The following is a 21,500-nucleotide window of genomic DNA, read 5'->3' as shown; positions in this document are numbered from 1 at the left end:
GACATAGGAACACAGGCATTTATTCACAGATGGACAGCATTTTCAAGCCCTTGGATTGTCTGGATAGGTAGGTAGATAGGTAGACAGGTGGACAGAGGGGCAGACGGATGAGTAGATAAATTGTGTGTGTCTTTCTGTGTATGTGCATGTGCTCATGTATTTGAAATTCTAAGAAAATGTCTAAGATTTATTTTTCTTAATCTGCCTTATCCTATTTGCCAGTTAATATTTTACTTTCTAATTGTAGAGTGGATGTCCACCTCTCAATTGAAGGCTGGAACTTTTATTGTATTTCAAAAGAAATTAAACTTCTTAGTTGGGAATCATGTTAACAGGTATCTCATCTGTTACTGGTAGATGATAGAACACCTCAGTTGATCTGGAATACTATACCACACATGTGAGCCAGTTTTTCCTACATGCAAAGTCATAGTTGTTCAGAATGTGATTATAGTGATTTTGATATAATATAGCGATGAAATAAAGGTTTTTCAAGAAAATCAGTGAAGAGTTGTCATGTATCAGGCTACAACAGGACACCATAGAAATTGCTAATCTCCAGGAAATTGGCTAACCTTCTCAACAATGCTTATCTCTTAGAGGAGATTACAGAATTCTCAGAGATTTGAGAGGTGAGTGGGGCCAGTTCCTGTGCTGTGAGGAACTGTCACTCAGGTGCTGAACAAGCTGTCAAGCATTTGGATAACAAGAGATAGGGGACATGATAAGAATACAGATTTAAGAGTTTTGTTGTTGGTTTCTTTTTAGATAGAAACCATTTCTAAGTGTGTATTCAACTAAAAAGCTCTAAAATTTAAGATTATAAAAAGTATCAGGATGATTTGTGCCATGTGTTTAGGTGTCAACAACTCTCATTTCAAAAACATCTTTAATAGAAATGTTTAACCTCCTCTAGTTGATCAAAATACCAAAGGAGATAAAATAAGATTGTATCCAATTATAAAGCTATGCCAAGAACTAGGGTTTTGTGTGTTTGTTGTTGCTTTTCTCCCTCCAAGATTTGTTATTAAGTTGTTTGTCTTGAGTTTAGGAGATTTCAAGAATCAAAAGGTTGGGCTGTCTAGTTAAAGTCTAATCTTATTACCTTGGAGTATAGAAAGATAGCCTTTCCAGTAACTGATAAATCACCTTAATAAATCACCTTAATTAGTAAATCATGGTAATTAACATGGTAACCAACCTGTACAGGGGACATGGATTGCTACCAAACACAAAGGGGAAAGTTCTAACTCCTAAATTAGAGGGTCCATGTCAGAGACAAGATGACATGGATTTAGATCAGGAAATGAAATAGAAAGTCAGAATGTTAGTTGGATGGGGCAGTTACGTAGCTTTCTGTCACCCTGTTGTGTGTGACTGGCAGAGCCAGGCTTCATCGTATCTAAATATGCACGATTGTTATACTATCAGCTGCTAGGCATTGCAGGGATAAGTTCAGAGCACTCTTGCTTTTCTGAGCAGTGCTGACTGGTTATTGTTCTTAAAGACAACAGCATGGAAGATTGCTGGGTGCTTTATTCAAGGAAGCAACAGGGAATGATACCTGCTAGATCATTGGCACAAAGCTCTGCTGATTCCTGATGTCATCAAAGTATAAGAAACCTTTTGGTTTTCCTGGACTCAGGGCTCAGTTGCACAGACAAAGATAGACTTCAAAGGCTTCTGTCTTCCCTCAAGACCTGACTGGAGCCCTAATCTAAGCTTTGCTACCATTCAGCTTGATGTTCTTGTCCCATCCACTCTGGGGATGGTTTCCTTCAGTCCAGCTCACAGCTTCACACACCTTAATTGGATAAGCTTTGTCATCTCTCAGAAAAGCAGACCTGTGACAGTATTTCAGAGATGATGCCTGGTCTGGTCTATTTTCTTTAGTTGCAGATCTTAGGTCCGTCATTTATTTGGGAAATAATTCCAAGAACTGAGGGGCCATTGGGTAGACAAGAGGGGTCAGTACATGGACGAACACCTAAGGTAGTAACGTTCCACATTCAACATCCAGTTCTCCACCTTTGAGAATTTCCCTAAATGAAGAGAATGTTCCTTCACCCTGCCCAGAGATAAGGAGGAATTGTATTTCCCCGGATTTGATTTTAGAAAATGGAAGAGGTGTTAACATCTATGCTTTTTTCTTTCATGTACATGCATGTATGATGTATACATGTGTATATGCACATTTACATGTATAGGGTCACACGTGTTGATAGGTGTGGTTGACAATGGGTGTCTTCTTCAACTATTCTTCATCTTCTTCACCAAGGCAAGGTCTCAACTGTATGACTAACTCTGGCTAGCCCGCTTGTTCCAGATTGTTTCTGAGAGTTCTAGAACCTTCTGAGTGTCAGAGTTACAAGTATGCCATCACACACCTGGACTTTCTGTGTATTTTAGCGACCCACATGTTGGTCCTTCTGCTTGCATATCAAGTGCTTTAACCACTTAACTATCTCCCTAGGCCAACAGCTACTTTCATGAGCAGGGCTTCGAGGATATTAAGCTGCTACTCTTTGTCATAAAAAATGTGTAACCAGAAGCCAGGATATATGTCTTGGTTTGGTGTGGAATGCCTTCATCCCCCATCCTATGCTAATCACATATACTCATGACCTGGCCTCAATGTAGAGTCCTTACCTAGCATGTGGGTGGCATTGTCTCTTTATTCCCTAGTATTCACCATCACAATTTTCATTCTGCCCCAGGCCTTAGGTGTCCATGTGATCTTATAGAGGTTTTTCTTTAATTTCACTAGGCCTCAAAGCTACTGAAAAACTCTGGAAGGTTACATCAGATGAACACGAGGGGAGGAAGTTTGACTTCGTCTGGCCAGTGGGGGTGGATTCTGGAACTCTGACAACAGTTTTTCATGTGCCAAACAGTTAAAACACTTCATTTCACCTTCCTAGATAGTCACTTGACCTGCAGGTAGTCCAGGATTTCCATTCTCCTGATTGTTTTTGGCTACCATGGGTAACAAACAGCCTGAACACAATGGAGACTCTGACCCCCGGTATGACCCCCGTGTGACTGGTCTCCATGTCCCCCAGATGCCTGCCTGATTCACCTGGTTTTACTCTGGTGAATTCACTCTGGTTTTACTCCTTGGATTTCTAGTTCATAATTTCCACGTTCCAGCTGATTACCCTATAAATCATACCAGTTAGGATGACAGAAGATAGTGTCCTCATCATCAATATTTTTAACTTGTTTAGTTTACCTGAATGTTGGAAGTTGTGACCATTCCTGGGATTTTTAGAGAGGAGGAAAAGTAAAAAGAGAAGGAGAGAAGAAAAGATAAAAAGGAAAAGGAGAGAAAGAAGAAAACCGCTTACTTCAGAAAACTTTACTGCCAAGATGGGCCATGTTCCAACTTGATTTCTGTTGCTGTGATAAAACACCATCACCAAAATCAGGTTAGGGAAGAAAGGGTTCCTTGGCGTATACTTCTAGGTTACAGTCCATCACTGAGAGAAATCAGGGCAGAAGCTGAAGCAAGAATCTGGAGGCAGACACTGAAACAGAGACTAGGGAAGAATACTACGTACAAGCTTGTTCCATATGGCTCCTTCTGGATTGCCCTGTGTCCACCAGGCAGGCTGATCTGAATAAAGCCTCAGGTGAGACCTTCCTCTACCTTTCTAGGTAACTCTTGGTTGTGTCAAGTTGACCATGGAAACTGAGCAGGACATGCTGGCGATCTCAAATCTGAAATGTAGGATCAAGAGCACTAATCTCAAGAAAGTAAGTATAGACATGCAGCCCAATCTGTGCTCCAGAGTGGACAGAGCCCTCTGCCTCCTCACTAAAATGAGACAAGGACATGTTTTCTTGTTGTCCAACAGGAGCCCACACACTGCCACTGCGGCAGGTCTGATGTGAGCAACCTGAGAGCTAAGGACTTTTGGAAATGTGGTGCAGAACTTACCATTTAAACCTGCCATTATTTATTAGTGTGATTTTTCTGGCAATTTCTAAAAGGCCCAAGAACTCATTTTAAACTCAAGAAAAATATATTTCTTGCTGCATTTGCTTTTTTTCCCCTTTCTCCTGCAAAAAAGAGAAAGTTCTATTGCAAAAAATAACCTTCTGTACTCTTGGAGGATGTGGAGATGGAGGGGAAACAGAAGGGTAAGCAGTTTTCTTTCTGTGATTCTGTTTGTCTTTTGCCTTCTAAGAGAAGAATGACTCCTAGACAAAGGAACTCAGACAGGTGCCTGCACTGAGCTGGGTCCTCCCCACCTCCTGCTGCTGTCCCCTCTTATGAAGAGAATCCTAGGCTTTGGAGAGCTGGCTGTGCACCACCAGGCCTTGCTTCTTTGTGTGACTTGCAAGGTAGTCTCATGGGGTCACATCCTATAGTAGGTACCGTGCCTAGCCAAATGAGATCTCTTCAGTGTGGAGTACAGGGTAAACATGCTCTGGCTAGTAGCGCCCCTTTGGCTTAATGAAGTTACCAGCTTAGGATCCCCTTGTCAGAGGAGCTGAGTCTCCTCCCGCCACATCCATGGAATGATGAACAAAACAGAATGACCCAGAAAGATTGGAAAAAACTGGAGCTAGGAATAGGGTACAGTGAGGAAGAGTGCTTATAGTGAAAGCGTTAGGACCTGAGTTCAAATCCCCAGAACCTCATAAAAAGCCAACATGGCTGCATGTGCCTGTGATCCCAGCATTGAGGAGGGTGGCAGATCCTGGAAGATTAATGTCTATCTAGTCTATCCAGAAACAGTGAGCTTTTTTAAAGTTCAGTGAGAGATGTAGTTTAAAAAAAAAAAGGTAGTAATGGCAAATACTGGAAGTACACACACATACACACACACATACACTCACACACAAAGCTTTGCTGTCCACATAATGAAGCATCACTCTGAGGCTGTGTCAGCCTTCATACTTTCTCCTGGCAGGACAATAGGCATCTACTGGGGTCTCCTGCTGGGCAGCTGAGGATTAGGGATGGGTGGATACCTGCCCACTAGCAGAAACAACAGTGATTATATAGCCTTGCTCTGAAGCAAAGATCCAAGAGTCCCAGTTAAGGAGGAAGGAAGGAGGGATCCAGGTGACTAGAATGATGAAGGAAGCTCTGCCCAGTGTCTCACAGCCACAGACACATCTTCAACATGACCTTGTTTCCATCTTAGCACTCTAGTTACATGTGACCCACCCTAGAACCCACCACACCCTGATTGCTCTAAGGGCTGAGCCATCATCTGCTTGGATCCTCTGACAAAACTCAAAACAGATCAAGTAATCACTGGGTAGTAGTGGGTTCACACTTTCTGAGGTGCTTGTGTTCTGAGCCAAGATTCAGGACAAAAAAAAAGTTAAGAAAAAAAAAAAGCAAAAGTTTATACACTTACACTAAGCTAAAATAATTATCATTGAAGAGCAAAAATTAGTTTAATGTGTTTAGTTTAGCCTACACATAGCACTGATATATGTACAATGACGTAAGTCAAGTCCTAAGCCTTCCTTTCAGGCCCCACATGTTTCATTCTTGGCACATGCTATGCATACATATATAGTTTGTAATCCTTATAATATGTCTTTTCTATATTTTTGTATGCATATCATGTGTTCATGTAAATGTGTAGATTTACATGTATGTATGCTTAGGGAGAACAGACAACATCAGTCTTCAATTGCTGATCCCACACCCTTCTTTCCCTTCCTTTCTTTCTTTCTTATTTCCTTTCTTCCTTCCTTTTCTCTTCTTTTCTTTTCTTCTATTTTCTTTTCTTTTCTTTCTTTCTTTTTTTATTTTGGACAGGGACTCCACTGGCCAGTAACTTATCAAGTAGTCTAGGCAAGCTAGCCAGTGACCCCTAAAGATCTGCATGCATTCTCCTTTATCTCCAGCTCAGTGCTGGGATTGGAAGCACACGCTCTTTAGGTGTGTTCTGAAGCCCGAACTCAGGTCCTTCCTTATGCTTGTGAGGTAAGTATTTCACCAGCTGAGCTATGTTCTCAGCCTGCCAGAGAAAAGAACTTTTCTCTCTGGTTCTCTATGTGTGTTTCTCTGTCTCTGTCTCTGTCTCTGTCTCTCTGTCTCTCTGTCTCTCTCTGTCTCTCTGTCTCTCTGTCTCTCTCTGTCTCTCTGTCTCTCTCTCTGTCTCTCTCTCTCTCCCTCTCTCTCTCTCTCTCTCTCTCTCTCTCTCTCTCTCTCTCTGTATGTGTGTACATGTGGTGGCCTTTCCACTTCCCACCTTTTCTGTTTAGATACATGAATTCTTTCCAGTGTGCTATAGTTGCCTATAGCATTCACTATAGAAATTTGAACCAGCTGTACTATATAGCCTGGGGCAAACATCCTATATCCTCTAGCTATGTATAAAGATACTCTTTAGAATCTATGATGACAATTTCTCCTAGCAATACACGTTGTGTGTGTGTGTGTGTGTGTTTCCTAATGTAAGCTTGTATTCTCCCCTGATGATTGCATCACTCTCTGGAAGCTCTTATACAGTATAGACATAGGTACATGTGCTTGTGCACTAGTGTGCAGAACTGCTCATGAATATATAAGGATGAGCACTACAAATCACACCAAGTGACCCAGGGATACATGTTTCATTCCATACAGTGTCCACCCTAAGTAAAAAGGTATGAGAACTGAGCAGAGCATCCCATTAACATCTACGGACATTTTTCTATGAAGTTTGTAATGAGAACTAGAATTTGTGTGTGTGTGTGGGGGGGGTCATCTTTCTTTATAAGTATATTATAATACTTTCAATATCTATAATAGTAACATAATTTGTTATGCCAAGAAGTCCAATAAATAAATAAATCATTTAAAATAAATTTTAAAATTGACAGAATAGACAGAAAGTATTTAAAAAGTATTTTTTTCTCATAGTTCAGGAAGTGTAAAATCAAGGTGAGGCTCACTTGGTTCCTGGAGGTGTTTCCTGGCTTGCAGGCTGTGTTCTCACTGTATTCTTGATGAGTAGAAAGAGACACGTGCATTCTCTTTCATTCTGTGTAAGGACACTCATCTCATCCAGAGAAGCCCCATCCTCAGAACCTCATCTAATCCTAAGTATCTCCAAACTGAGCTGTCACGCCTCAGCAGAAGAACCGGAGGGAGGCACAAACGCTCAGGCCACATAACAATTGTTGCATCAATGTCAGGGAACACTCAGTCTCCAGTATCAAGTTGTCACCCAACTGTCAAGACAGGTACATTCTTGAGACACAAACAAGAACCTTGCCCTTGGTTTTTTTCGCCTTCTGCTTCTGTTCTTAGAGTGTTTGTGAAGGACAGAGCCTAGGGAAGGGGCTGGGAGCTGGGACCAGTGACAGTCTCATCCCTCAAATCCACAGCACAACATGGGGTGTCTAGTGGCTAATGTGAGTGCTGCAGACAAATCAGCTGCACCGTTTCCCAGCATCCCTGTCAGCTTTCTTTCCTCAAATTAGCAGTTATTGGATCTATGCTTGCCCAGTGTGTCCCAGTGGGCTTCTCCAGAACATATGCATCTGAGCATCTAAGAGAACATGGACCAAAAAAAAGGTCAGGACAAGTCAAGGAGTTAAGTTCCAAGCTGACCCTGTGGGCCATTTCACCAGCAGCTAAAGGAACAATATTACAATGCTGTCCTGCTGGAGAAGAGAAGACCATTGGCCTTTACCTTTATCCAACCCTGCCACTTTCTTCAGGCCCCTGAGTTCTCACTGTCCTATAAATAGCTTATAAGCTAAAACCGAAATAGCAAAATAAGAACTATCTGACTGTTCTCATTTTAGCAGCAGGCTCAGTGACACTCCCTTTGTGGCCTTGATGGGACATGGCAGAGCAGGCTGCACTTGCTGATCAGGCGAGCAGAAGCTAGCCTGACTATCTGCTCCAGGCTGCTGTACCCTCTGCCACAAAGGCAGTTGACATCCCACATTATTGGGAAGAACAAATGCTTGAATGTCTATAGTGCTGTGGCCAGCATCATGCTCAGTTCAGGCCCTTGTTCTCATTCTACATTGTTGATGGTTTCCCAGATACCTGTGGTGAAAAGGGGAATGTCTGAGGTCTCCTATCCACCAGCATTCTGGAGGTGACCACTATCTGGGTCCTATCTCAGAGAGTTTCTTTGCTGATATCTGCTGTCCAAAGAAATGGAGGCAGGGCTCCACAAACATTGTCTTTTCAGTAGCTGAGTCTGGAAGACTTCTTCTCGGAGCTGGTCTGGGTGTTAGGAGATGCACAGCCCCCATCCAGTAAAAGCAGGTGCGTTCTGAATCACAGGCCAGTGTCTCTCCTCATCTTCTTGACCTCTACCCTCCAGTTACTGATCTGATCATTTTCAGTTTTCTGTGGCCTGGATGTGACACCATTTATTTCTTAGATCCGTGTGTGCTGACAATGCTGGGGCCACCTTATAACTCCCCTCTACAGGAACAGAGTTGGGTAACAGTGTAGCACGTGGGGCCCGTTTGGTTTTAAGGAACTCGAGTTGGTGACTTACATGTGGAAAGTGTCATTGAGGTCCTGGATTACGGTATTTTCTTCTATCCACAGCTTGTGTGTGGAGCAGCCTATGCCAACCTCTTTGACGTAGAGGGGCTCCATCTATTGCCTTCAACAGGAGTGAACAGATGACAAGTCGCAGGCCGTTGACACCACACAGGCAGTTCGATGGCTTGCCGGAGAAGGGACAATATGTACAAGATGATGTACTTTGTTGCGTCTCTGCTCATGGGATGTGCCAGGGTGTGTACACCGTAGTGTTACATTAGGCTGTGGGTACACTAACTCAGGTTCATTGTGAGACTGCCATACCTCCTCGGTATATTCATTTGTTATTCTTTTCAGAGAAAGAGCCATTCATTTTTAAAGAAAGCAAAGAAAAAAAAGGAGGAAGGGAGAAAAACTGAGAACGGCTGTGGGGTTGGGGGCTGATAAAGTGACTGAAAGGTCTGGTGGGAGGAATGAAGCTAAAACTATTAAGAAAAAAAAAACCCACAATAAAGGCTGCTTTTGCTCCAGGTCTGTGAAGTGACAAGTTGATCCATTTGTCAGCTTTTATATCTGCCAAATGGAGATACTCACTTTTAAATTTTTCCTAACACCCTAGGGCTTTGGGAGAATCAATGAGCTTGCACTTCTGTATGGTGCTTGTGTGATGGAAGGTGCTATGTCAATAGCTGGAAGATATAAATAGTTAGAACTGCATATTCAGGATGCCTGGGGTGTCCCTTGATGGTGATGTGTTGACTCAAAATAAATTCTGCTCCAGCAGATGAGTTTTTTGAATCATGCCGAGCATCAGTGAAACTACCTTTCCACCAGGCACAGTTTACACATTCAAAGAATAGGGCATAGGAGCACACATTTGTAATTCCAGTGCTGAGGGTGGGGTGTCACTGATAGAGGCAAAAGGGTGCTGAGTTTTAGGCCACCCTAATTCAAAAAGTAAAAGACAAACAAAGGAACATTATTTTATTGATAAGTTGGCCTTGCCCTATTCATAACTTAGAGCTTATGGAGTAAAAAAGGTTGTTCTGGGCACTGAAGAGATGGTTCAGTGGCTAAGAACACATACTGTTCTTACAGAGGACCTGAATTCACCCATGTCAAGTGGCTCACTGCAGCTTGTAATTTGGAGATGAGACACTCTTTCCTAGCCTCCATGAGCTGCTACACACATATGCATAAACGCACACATACGTGCACACACATACATACATATACACACACACACTTACTTTTTTTAGAGTTCTGCTACTTAATAACTCTACTCATGTGCATATATGTGCTTGTGTGTGTGAGAGAGAGAAAGAATGAGAAAGAGAGGGAGAGAGAGAGATAAGGAAAGAAAGAGATAGCCTAAGAATGAGAGAACAAGAGCAAATGAGCAAAAGTGAGCAGGAGGTTGGGGTCTGGAAAAGTTATTTAGCCATAACTTATACATTGGGACAACAATAGTATATATTCATAATGTTTCAGTAGTTGGAATGAATAGCATCTTGCATGCATATGCTTGCTATGGAACCCAATGTTAGCATGCAAAATACATGAAATTCCCTATGCAATGCATTCTGCCCTTTCCATTTTTTTCACCAAAGCTATAGTCCCAAAGGATGTGCCTAGTGGAATTCCACCCTCATTTAAAACCTAAGCAGACCCTCTCTTTGCTGTCTGGGATTGGGGATAGGTGGGAAGCCTCAGACAACACCAGATGCTGTCCTTGGTACCCTGCAAAGAGAAGCTAGAGAGGTAAAGAACATTCCTGAGGCAAAAAGAGGAAAAAAAAATCTATGTGGTGCACAAAGGAGTGATAGCAAGCATCAGTTTGTGTTTTTCTCAAGGGTCAGCAGAGAAGGAAGTCTTTAGTTTGTGGGGGACGAGTTGGTAACTTTCTGAACTCCAATGTGGGAACAAACATGAAATAATTTGCTCTTTCTCCTGGCTCATGCAGTCAAACAGTGCTTTATAATTAGAGGATTTTTCCAGGGAGAGACTGTCAGAAATTTATGGCACAAGAGCCTGCTTATTGGATGCCTGCACACAAGCAAAGAAAGGACAAAACACTTAGGGAAATTAGAAGCCATTTAGAAAATAAATCCCCAGGGAATCTTTAGAATTTCAATGGACTGAGGACAACTGCTATTTTCTACAATATTTTTCTGTCTCCTTTTTTTTTTTTTTTTTTTTTTTTTTTTTTTTTTTTTTTTTTTTGTCTCAAGGCAGGTCACACTTTTTGAGAGAGTGCTAAGTTGCAAGCTATTTATGAGCAGGAGCAACCTTAAACGTGAAGCATGCCTAAAAAGGTGAGATCAGAGGCCATAGGAAATAGCCTTCCTTCAGATGAGGACACAGACTATAGGCTCGACACATGACCCAAACAGTAAACCCAAGATGCACTGGATGATTATTAAACAGCCATCATGGTAAGGAATTACAACCAGGATTGGGGAAGTGATGGGGAGGTTGGTATTGTGTGTTTTCCTGGGAAGACACAGATGAGAATCTGCTTACCCAAGACAGGGCATCCACCACTGACAGACCAAAGAAATGATTCCACCTGAGTCTTGCTTGGTGAACTCATGACTTTACTGAGGTTACTTACAGAAATATAGACAAGGAGTTCCTTATAGAAGCATGGTTGACTTAAAAGCAACTGTATCCCAGAAAAGCGCACTGCAGCATGGGTAATGACTCATGAGACCTGCATTCCATACTACTTACACAACTTGCAGGCCCCTATACTGCTTACAGAGTCTCCTCTCCTTGGCAACTCTTGGACTTATATGACTCTGGAGAGGGAATGATGAACCCTGAAAGTTTCAAGAACCTTCTGAGACCTGTGAGTTTTGATTACTTTCATAACTTTGAGGATCCTCCCTCCAGAGTAAAGGTTTCCATTCCAAAGAAACAGAGACAAATAGAGGGCATTGAGTGCCATAGGAGGGAGACCGTGTGGTATATAGCCCTAACTCATAGAGACAGAGAGTGGTCTGACTTAGCCACTGGGTTGCCACATGTCACCAATCTTGTCAAAAGAGGAAGCTGATGCTAATTTTCACCACCTCATATCCCTGAAGTTATATCTTTTGCATCACATAACAACTTTGTTATTAACCATTTGGTCTAAAACAAAACAAAACAAAACCAAAAACCCTTAAAAGCATACATACCAGGCTTAGTGAGTGTGCATCTCAGTGGTAAAGTGATTGCACAATATGTACAAAGATCTGAGATTGATCCACAGCAGTGTAGAAACACAACAGACAATGTACTCATGAAGATAATGTGTTTCATAATGTTCTAACTTAATTTTGTGATCGTGTGAAGAATTTTTTCATATCAAACATCTTCCTAGAAAAATATCCTCACTTATTTGATTATAAGTATAAGAATATAATGTGGAAGTACAGATGCAGAGAAGGGGTTGGCTATTTTCTGAGGTTTGAACTGGTGTTTGTTAACATTCTCCCTATGGACCGCTGAGGGAGGCTATGGTAGGGGTTGTTGTGAGCATGACAGAAGAGGCTGCACACACTTGCTCCTTCGGCTCCCCTAGACTATTATCCTAGACTATTATTGTTCTCCAGCAAAGCACTCGTGGAAACAAGTTGCTACAATTTATCCCAGCCTTATCTACATCTACAGAGTTAACAAAATCAGCGTTTTTAATGAATGTCTGCAATCAGTCTTCTAATCTTAATTTCTAATTGGATGCAGCATCATTGTGCTGCATTATTTAGAATAAATCATTGGATTTCCTAATTCATATTCATAATGTGTCTCAGTATTCACAAAAATATTAGGTTGATTTATTAAACTGTGCTTAATAGACTGACTTATTGTGTTAAACACACAATGATCTCATATTAAAATAAAAGTGAGTGGTGAATTCCAAGGACCAACAAAGTTCTAAATTCTACTTTATGGGTGGGGCTGCTGGTGAGGTGCCCGAATAGTACCTCTTCCTTGTCTTTCCTCATGACCAGCTGGACATTACTTACTTTTTCTGAATGTAGTTTTTGCTCGAGATAGTTTGATGATAAATAATTGTGACTAGCCTCAAGTTTCCCATCCTCCTGTCAGAGTCCCCAGAGTGTAGCAAATATCACAATCTGGCTTCGTTTTTTTTGTTTGTTTATTTTATTTTGTTTTGTTTTTTTGTATATCAAACCTGCTCCCAAGACTGTCTTTTCACCAACACCAAGAGATGGGATCGACATGCTTTGCCATCTCTGTGTTAAATGATACCAGTACCAAGCCAAATAACCAACTTATCCTGGATGAGTGCTCCAAGCAAATCCTTCTTGCCGGAAGTTAAGATTCAATGAAAGAATCTACCCATCAAGATTCACTCTGAAGGCTTCCCTTTGCATTGACTCTAACCAGTGTCAATCAATTGCTCACTTTGCAGGAGCTACTTTACTGATATGGTCACCAAGCTAATTCCATTGGTAGTCTGCTTTCCTGTCCTTTTCTGGGTGATTATGAGACGCTCGGTGGCACCAGTATCCAGATGAAGACAGGAACCTGCGTTAAAGGTACCTTTCTCTCCTTTCTTCTCTTTCTCTCCAATCTCCTCTGTTTCTTTTTTACTAGATATTGAGTCCAAAGGCTCATTCACATCAAGCAAATGCTTTACTGAATTTTGAGTTTTGTTTGTTTGTTTGTCTAAAGATATTTTCATTTTAAGAAGGGCTCTTCCTAAGTTTACTAGTCTGATTTGAAGCTTGTGTAGGCAAGCACTAGACTGGAAATCCTCCTCTCAGGGTCCTTAGTAGTTAGAATTATAAACTCATGCCAGCAGACCCTACTTGAACTTACTTAAGTTTAAGTGCACATTTAACTCAAATTAGAGCTTTTAATAAACACTAATACTATGACCTCTCCCAGAACAATTAAATAAGGAATTCTGGGTATGAGACTTTGGTATTCATATTTTTTTGACACTCATATGCAGTGCTGATCTGCTTCCAAGGTCAAGAGACTCTGGTAGAAAATGTTGGCATTTGTCACTCAGTTATTCAATCACTTCTTTTAAACAAATATTTATCGACTGCCTTGTATATTCCAGATACTTCTGAGTTCTAGAAATGAGATACACACTTGGTTCCCGTACTCAGGGGCTTTCAGGGGGGGAGAAAGAGAGCAACTGTTATATTAAAACACACATTGGGCAAAGGAAAAATATGAAGTTAAGTGTAAAACAAGTCTGGGTAAGTGCCTCATGCTACAATGATGATCAGAGGAGATCTAGGGAAAGTGACCTGAGATCCAATCCTAAACTCCAAGAATCAACCATACATCATCCAGGTAGAGGAAAGGTGTCTGTCTGGTGGTTGTTTCCTCTCAAACTGCAGCACCCCACTGAAGGTAGGCATGTTAAGACTTAGGAAATGAATAAAACTTACAACTCAGGAGGTCTCTTAAGCTGGAAAGATTGACAAGGTACCTCTCATTGTTATATAACCAGTAACAATTTCTGAGATGGGGACATAGTGGAGAAGCTGTGTACAAGTAACGTAGGGAGCTCCAAGGACACAAGGGCTGTCTGGGTAGCTTTTAGTGCTACACATAGCTTTGACTCCCTCACACTCCTGTAAGTGACCTCAGTATACTCACTGGTTCTCTAAGGTTGCTTGGTTGGAATAATTTCTTTGGTCTGACACCAATGTCTTTTGGGGATGAGTAGATGTTTGTTTTCCTAGATAAAAACCATATAACAGAAGGTCAGGGAAGAGGTCCTGTAGCTATTAAAAGTTGGAATTTTGAGGCACAGAAAACAGGTATGTCAGTGCAGCCAGTTACACTGGGTGACCCATGTGCATCTAGAGTTTGTGGATATCTGTGAAGAGCTGCATGGAGTATAGCAAGGACTTGGGATATACTATGAGCACTAAGAAGCCTTGGTGGAGTACCGGACTAGTGTGGGCTCTCAATATAACATGTTAGATATGACCTATCTCCCACAAAGCCACTGCAGGGGATGGGCTAATGCTCCAGAGTACACCTTAGGGAAAGGGGAAGCTGCTAGAACAGCCATGTGGCTAGCTAGATGATTGAGAATGAGAAGATGGTGATGCAGTAAGGGCCAGAAGAGCTAGGCATGTTTGTCTATGAAGAAGCAAGAAAGCATTCTGGTGGAAGGGTAACATTAGGAAGAGGTCCCTTAAGGGTCACATGTGATATGAGAGAATTGTTCAATAGTCTCCCACCATCCCCATAATGCCAGAGCAGTTCTGACAGAATTGCAGGGTTCACTGTAGGCCTGGACAGAAGGAAGTTGTGCTGTTGTTGCCAGGTAGGGCCAGAGGGTAAATGAAACCTCTATCCTGAAGGAAATGAGGGCACTTCCCAAGAGTAGGCAGAGGCTGCCCTACATAAAGGCAATTACTCTACCTGCTCTTCTCTGGAGAAGTGGGTTAGGGATTGGACTCTTTTCATGATGAACTCTTTTCATGATGAGTCGGGAGGGAGGATGGATTATAGGCAAAGCAGAGGTAGATGAGGAAATCCAGTAACCTGACCCGGTAAGGAACCTTTGATACAGAACACAAAGGGTGCATGACAAAGCTGTGTGTATATTTAAGAATATATACATGTGTAACATACAAGATAAAGAGTAGAGTACAGTGTGTGTGTACATGTGTGTGTATGTGTGTGTGTGAAAGTATGCAACTTCCTAGAGAGAGTGAATGACTGTGTGTAAGTACAGTGAGTGTATATATCATTTGTATGAGAGGATGAGAGGTGTATGCATGTCTGAATGTGTGTAGGAGACACTGTATAAGGGGGTGAGACAGTATGTTCATTTCTGCATGTGTGTGAATGCATGACTGTGTAAGTACTCATGTGCATGTGTGATGACGTGTTTGTGAGTGTTTGTGTAGAGGTGGCTGTAGTAGCTGGCACGTTGGTACGAGGAGCTCATTGTTGTCATATATAGCTCAGACCTTAGTCTATCCAGGGCATCCTTTCTTCGTAACCAACAACTGTCATGAGGCAAAGATGGTAGGGTGCTGGGCTGTGGGTTAATAAAGGGGTGGAAGAAACTTGAGTCCCGCCAGAACTAGGAGACCCTGAATGGGCAGACGCTGGAGACTGCTGTGCCCTCTTCATGCCGCTGGGCGGGCATTTGGCTGTGGGAAGCCACATAACCCCAGTTCTCGGGGGGGGGGGTAGGGGGTGGGAGGGAGCAGTCTAGGGTCCTGAGCCTCACAGAGGCCAAGGACAACAGGTTCTAGATCTTGGGAATCCCAGGACATCGCTGGACATCAAGAAAGAGCTGAGAACGGGTGGGGGTTCCAGGGTGGCAGTGGCCCAGGACCAAAAGGAAAAAGGGGGTGGGAAGGAGATTCTGGGTAGTTCTCAAGTGGGGTGAGAGTCCTTGATCTGGTCTGGAGACTCGAAACGCTGGGAGACTTTCCTGCTAGAGATCAGATGCTGCTCTTTAGGGGAAGGCCTAAGCCATTTTTTCCAACATAGCAAGTCTAGATGAAAGGAGGCAGTCTATAGTTTTAGAAGAGAGAGAGAGAGAAAGAGAGAAAGAGAGAGAGAGAAAGAGAGAGAGAGAGAGACAGAGACAGAGACAGAGACAGAGAGAGAGGGAGTGTAGAAAAGTAGAGGCCAGCCATAGCCATGTGGAGAGACAGGAGAAAGGAGGGGGAGAAAGAGGGCAAGAGGTGAGAGTAAGAGCAAGAGCTTAAGAGAGAGAAGAGGGGTAGCCCTTTTATAGTGGGCTGGGCTACCTTGCTGTTGCCAGTGTTGCCAGGTAACTGTGGGGCAGGGCATGCATACCTGGCTGTAGTTAGGTGACTGTGGAGGTGGAGTCCAGCCAGAATACTAGGAGCTTGGGGCATTGTCTACACGATTGATCAATAGGATAATGGAGGCCTTGTGGTGTCAGGCACCTAATATCGGGGAGCATAGCTCACTGCTCCGTCCCTTGTAGAATTTTCTACTGGGTCTCCAGAGTAAGCCTCGCTCAACCAGAACACAGACTGCTTTTCATGGTCCAACAAAAGATAACATATTTAGTTACATACCATCATGAATTTGGGGGCAGGAAAGAATGAAAGTTTGTGACTGACTTCCTCTACAAACGTGGCAGGATACAAAATGTCCTTGAAAAGCTAGAAATTAGCCCCCAGTTGAGAAAAACCTTAATGCAAGCTGGATCTGACAGATATGTGGAAAAGAAGTAGGTAACATCAGAGACAGGGCCAAAAGATACTCTGTCTGGGAAACACACGTGTGTGTTGTAGCAGGAGGTAGGGATGCACATAGTACTTAGGCTGTTTATCTCTCATGAGGGTGAGTTCTAGGCAGGTTATCTCATGTTCACTTGGAGCCTGTAGAAACAGAGGAGCTGTGACTGTAGGGAAAGCCAAGACAAAGAGCAACAGCTTGGAAAGCTCTGGGAGTGTCCTGTATGACAGTATAGCTAGCTGTAAGATGGCTTGTATAAAGACTGATGGCATGCAACTCTCTGGCTTACTTAAGCAGTTATTGATTTTATCTAGGTTAACATCTGTATGTTAACACTATGTACCTGTGGCCCTGTGTACACAAAGAGGTTAGAAGATAACTTGCAGGAATTTGTTCTCCCCTTATACCATGTGGATGTCCGGGGATCAAACACAGGTTGTTTGTATTGGCAGTAAGTGTCTTTACCTGATGAGCCATCTTGTGAACTCCACAAATAACATTTGTTACAGAAAAGTTTAAGCACATTCTAGAAAAGCAGTTTATGCCCACTTTTGCCATAAGAGGCCTTGCAAGAGCTCAGGGTGCTCAGAGATGTCAATTTTTAATTATCTGTACTTCCCATGGGAAGAATATAGCCTCATGCCCCCTTTGATCATATTTCTGTCTATGTAATTCTGATTTAAAACATCACAAACCACCACAAAAATAAACAAAAATCTTGTCTTAACTTATTTTCTGTTACTATAGCAAAGGATAGAAGACTGAAAACTTTATAAAGACTTTTGACTCCTGGTTCTAGAGAGACCAAGAAGCTAATTGGAACTGGCATTTGGTAAGGCCCTTCATGGTATACCATCCCATGGAGAGACATGCTGATTAATGGGGTTATAGCTTAGTGGTAGAACATTTACCTAGCATGCATGAGACACTTGGGTCAACCCCTAATACCAAGAAAGAAAACAAGGAGGGAGGTAGAGGGGTAAGAGAAATCTACCTTAAACACCTACCTGTTCCAGGCTTGAGAGAAACCAGTTATCTAAATTCAGATTACTCCCAGCTCCTCACAATCTCCTGAAAAAGTCAGGTAGGTAGACGAATGCGCAGCAGAATTAGACATGTGACTATGTTATGAAAGCAGCTCTATAAAACTGAGCAGTTGATTGGCCCTTGTCAGAGTATGCAAAATAGTTTTGTATTAATGGGCCTAGTACAGAGAGGTCTTAGAGTTAATTATGTAGGTAGACATATTTTTATCTGGGTCTTTGATTCCCTACGTAGCACTCCTTGTCTTGTCATGTGATATTCTGTGCCACTTCAGCACTCTGCCAACATGAAAGTCATCACAGGATTTTGTTCCTTGACTTTGGGGCAGAACTTTGTGTATGTCTCTTTGACTTATAACTCATTGTGGGTTGGATCATCTTATTGGCCTAAAGGTATAGACTAATACAGATGGGAAGTGCTGGTAGGTGGACCAGATGGAAGATTTAGCTGGAACTGAAGCAAACGTAGACAAGAGAAATACAGGGAGGTTTCTGGGACCAGACAGGGAACGTGGCATGGAGGAAACGGAACAGCTGGATGTTGGCTAGTCATACTCCATCTTGACCTGGAAGAAATCCTCCAAAACCTGATTTTCAACTCTCTAAGATGGGAATACCTGACCTCTGGGTAGGCCATTCATATAGTGGCCTAAGGGATTTGCTTCCTACTTTAATGTGCATTTTTGTGAATACTTGCAAACAGAACAAAATAAAAGTGTAAAGGCAACCAAAATGCATTATAGAGCTGCAATGTGTAATAATCCATAGGAAAAAAAATATACCTGCAAACGGCTACAGTCATTCCTAGGGTTTAGTCATTTTAGGACATCCTAGGTGAATTCTCTACGGGCATTTCTTTCTCATTAGAGTTGAAAACATAAACTTGGCAATCTGGTGTGACTCCAAGGGCAGTTTTCTGGCTCCCATCTCCTTTTTGCAATCTTTGGCTTACTTATGTCTTGTTTTTCCTGCACAGTGGAGTGTAGAGGTGATTAATAGCAGTAATTGTACATAGCAAGCTAGAGAGAGCTCTCTGAGCCCCATTCCTTTTCTGGCCTGAGGAGAAAACTCAGGAAATGATGGGAGATGAGAGATGATCAGATGATGGCTGCTGATCTGAGATCAGGGCTTGGAGTAGTGAAGAGTTTCTCTCTTTAGTGCTGTGGCTGGAGCTGGTCACCTATGGCTCTTATTTCTTGCAGGTCAGGAAGACTCAGAATAACACTAAATGCCGACTGTGCAAAGGTACCTGTTACAGTTTACTTTGTGTTGTATTTGCTGTGACAAAGATCATGACCAAGTTGAGGAGGATCATGGCAAGTTGAGGAGGAAAGGGCTAATTTTGCTTAAGCATCTACATCATGGTCCATTATTGAGGGAGATTAGCACAGGCATCCAGAGTAGGAACCTCGAGGCAGGGCATGTAATGGAACCATGTACAAGTGATCCTTGCTGGCTTGGTTCATTTGGTTTACTCGGCCTGTTTTCTTATTTGTTTCTTATTTCTTACCACCTGTCCACAGATGGTACCACCCACAGTTAATCTGATCATCCCCACATCAATCATTTATTAAGAAAATGCACCAGAGACTTGCTTACAGGTTACTTTGATGTAGACAATTTTTCAATTGACTCTCCATCCTCTTAGATAATCACAATAGTACCGTGATACCAGGAGATGAGTTTGAGGTATCAAGAGCATTATCAATCCTAGCTGCAGAGTAAGGGTTATGGAGCTCCTATTCAAGTCTCTGAAGACGATTTGTCCTTATGAAGTAAGAATGAACGTTAGGGGTCAGGGATGTGCCTCAGTTGGCAGTATGCCTGTCTACCATACACAAATCCTGGGTTCTATCTCTAGCATTGCATAAAATTTGGTATGATACCCATAATGCCAGCACTAGGAAGGTGAATAAAGGAAGACTAGAAGTTCAGTGCAATCCTTTGGTTATGTAGAAACTTCAATGCTGTCCTTGGGTATTTGAAGACTCATCTCAAAAGACGAAGAGGGCTGGAGGGTAGGGGGAGAATGTCCTATGATAATGTCTCTGGCATCTGCTTTTGACATCATTGTTTCTCATCTGTTTCCGCAAACAGGCAGCTCAGTCCAATGGTAGTCATGTCTACTGTGAGAGCACAGAAGGCTGGGTCAGGGACATCCTTACAGCACAGGGTGGGTTTGCACCACTGTTAGCATGCAGTGTGTGCAGGGATTGTGTTAGACAGCTATGTTACTGTTTTGCTTATTTATCCTGAGTCACTAGTATTTGGGGGAGCAAGATGATGCATATTCATAGCCATGAGCTTCTCTGTGATGCACAGGTTTCCAGTGGAAAGAGATTATGGAATATGGTGTGGAGGGCATGGCTGACTCTAAGGAAGCCATTTTTCTATTGACTCCCATAACAAATAATGAACATCACAGAAAAGTAAGAGATGGTGGCTGGACTGGCTGGTTTTGTGTGTCCAGTTGACATAAACTGGAGTTACCACAGAGGAAGGAGCCTCCCTTGAGAAAATGCGTTCATGAGATCCAGCTGTAAGGCATTTTCTCAATGAGTGATCAAGGCAGTGTGTGTGTATGTGGGGGGCATTGTGGGTGGTACCATCACTGGGCTGGTAGCCTTGGGTTCTACAAGAAAGCAAGCTGAGCAAGCCAGGGGAAGAAAGCCAGTAAGTAGCATCCCTCTATGGCCTGTGAATCAACTCCTGCTTCCTGACCTGCTTGAGCTCCAGTCCTGACTTCCTTTGGTGATGAACAGCAATATGAAAGTATAAGGTGAATAAACCATTTCCTCCCCAAGTTGCTTCTTAATGATGATGTTTTGTGCAGGAATAGAAACCCTAACTAAAACAGTGGCCATGGGGCTCTGCCATTCATGTGAGTTATGCCTTTGTGTGCATGTGTTGCATGATCATATGTATGTGTGTAGCTATGGATGCACATGTTTGCTCATAAATGTGGAAGCCAGGGCTCAACATTAGGTATTTTCTTCAATCCTCTTTACCTCATGTTTAAGATAAGGTCTCTTACTAATGCTGGAGCCTACTAATTTAGGCATTCTGACTATCCACCAAACTCCAGGGATTTACCTGTGGTTATGGACATGTGCAAGGTTTTTATTGGAATGTTGTAGATCCAAAGTCAGGCCTTCATGTAATGGCAAACTTTTTTTTGGTGGTGGGGATTTGAGATAGGGTTTCTCTGTATAGCCCTGGCTGTCTTGGAACTCACTCTATAGACTAGGCTGGCCTTAAACTCAGAAACCCATCTCCCTCTGCCTCCCAAGTGCTAGGATTAAAGGTGTGCACCACCACTGCCCAGTGGGCAAACATTTTTTTAATTAAGCTATCTTGCTAGAGTCCTGCCTTTTTATAGGTGGAGACAGTGGCAGTGGATACTACTGCAACTGTGACATGCCATCAGGATCTTGCTTAGGGGGCCGGAGCTGGAGGTGGAGATAGTAATAAAGATGGATATTGGACAGGGTAAGCCCAGATTCCCTGTTCTCAGCTTGGAGAAGCTCTTAAATTAATAATGTCTAGGACTGTAGGTCATGTATCAAGGTTAGTGAAGGGGCCATCAGTTGTTGTGTTGTCATATTGTCACTGGTAAAAACGTCCCTGGTCCCTCAGTGACTGTCTGAAGCTCCCCATGTTATGATCATTTTCCAAGCTTGGGAGAGAATCCAAATTTCTTTCCTGTCTGGTCAATACCCATTGGATTTCCAGAACACAGAAGGAAGGATAGGTCTTTTCTCGGTGTCTGGCAA

The sequence above is a fragment of the Mastomys coucha genome, unplaced genomic scaffold (assembly GCF_008632895.1).
Source record: "Mastomys coucha isolate ucsf_1 unplaced genomic scaffold, UCSF_Mcou_1 pScaffold15, whole genome shotgun sequence".
Classification (NCBI taxonomy): Eukaryota; Metazoa; Chordata; class Mammalia; order Rodentia; family Muridae; genus Mastomys; species Mastomys coucha.
This window is presented reverse-complemented; position numbering follows the sequence as displayed.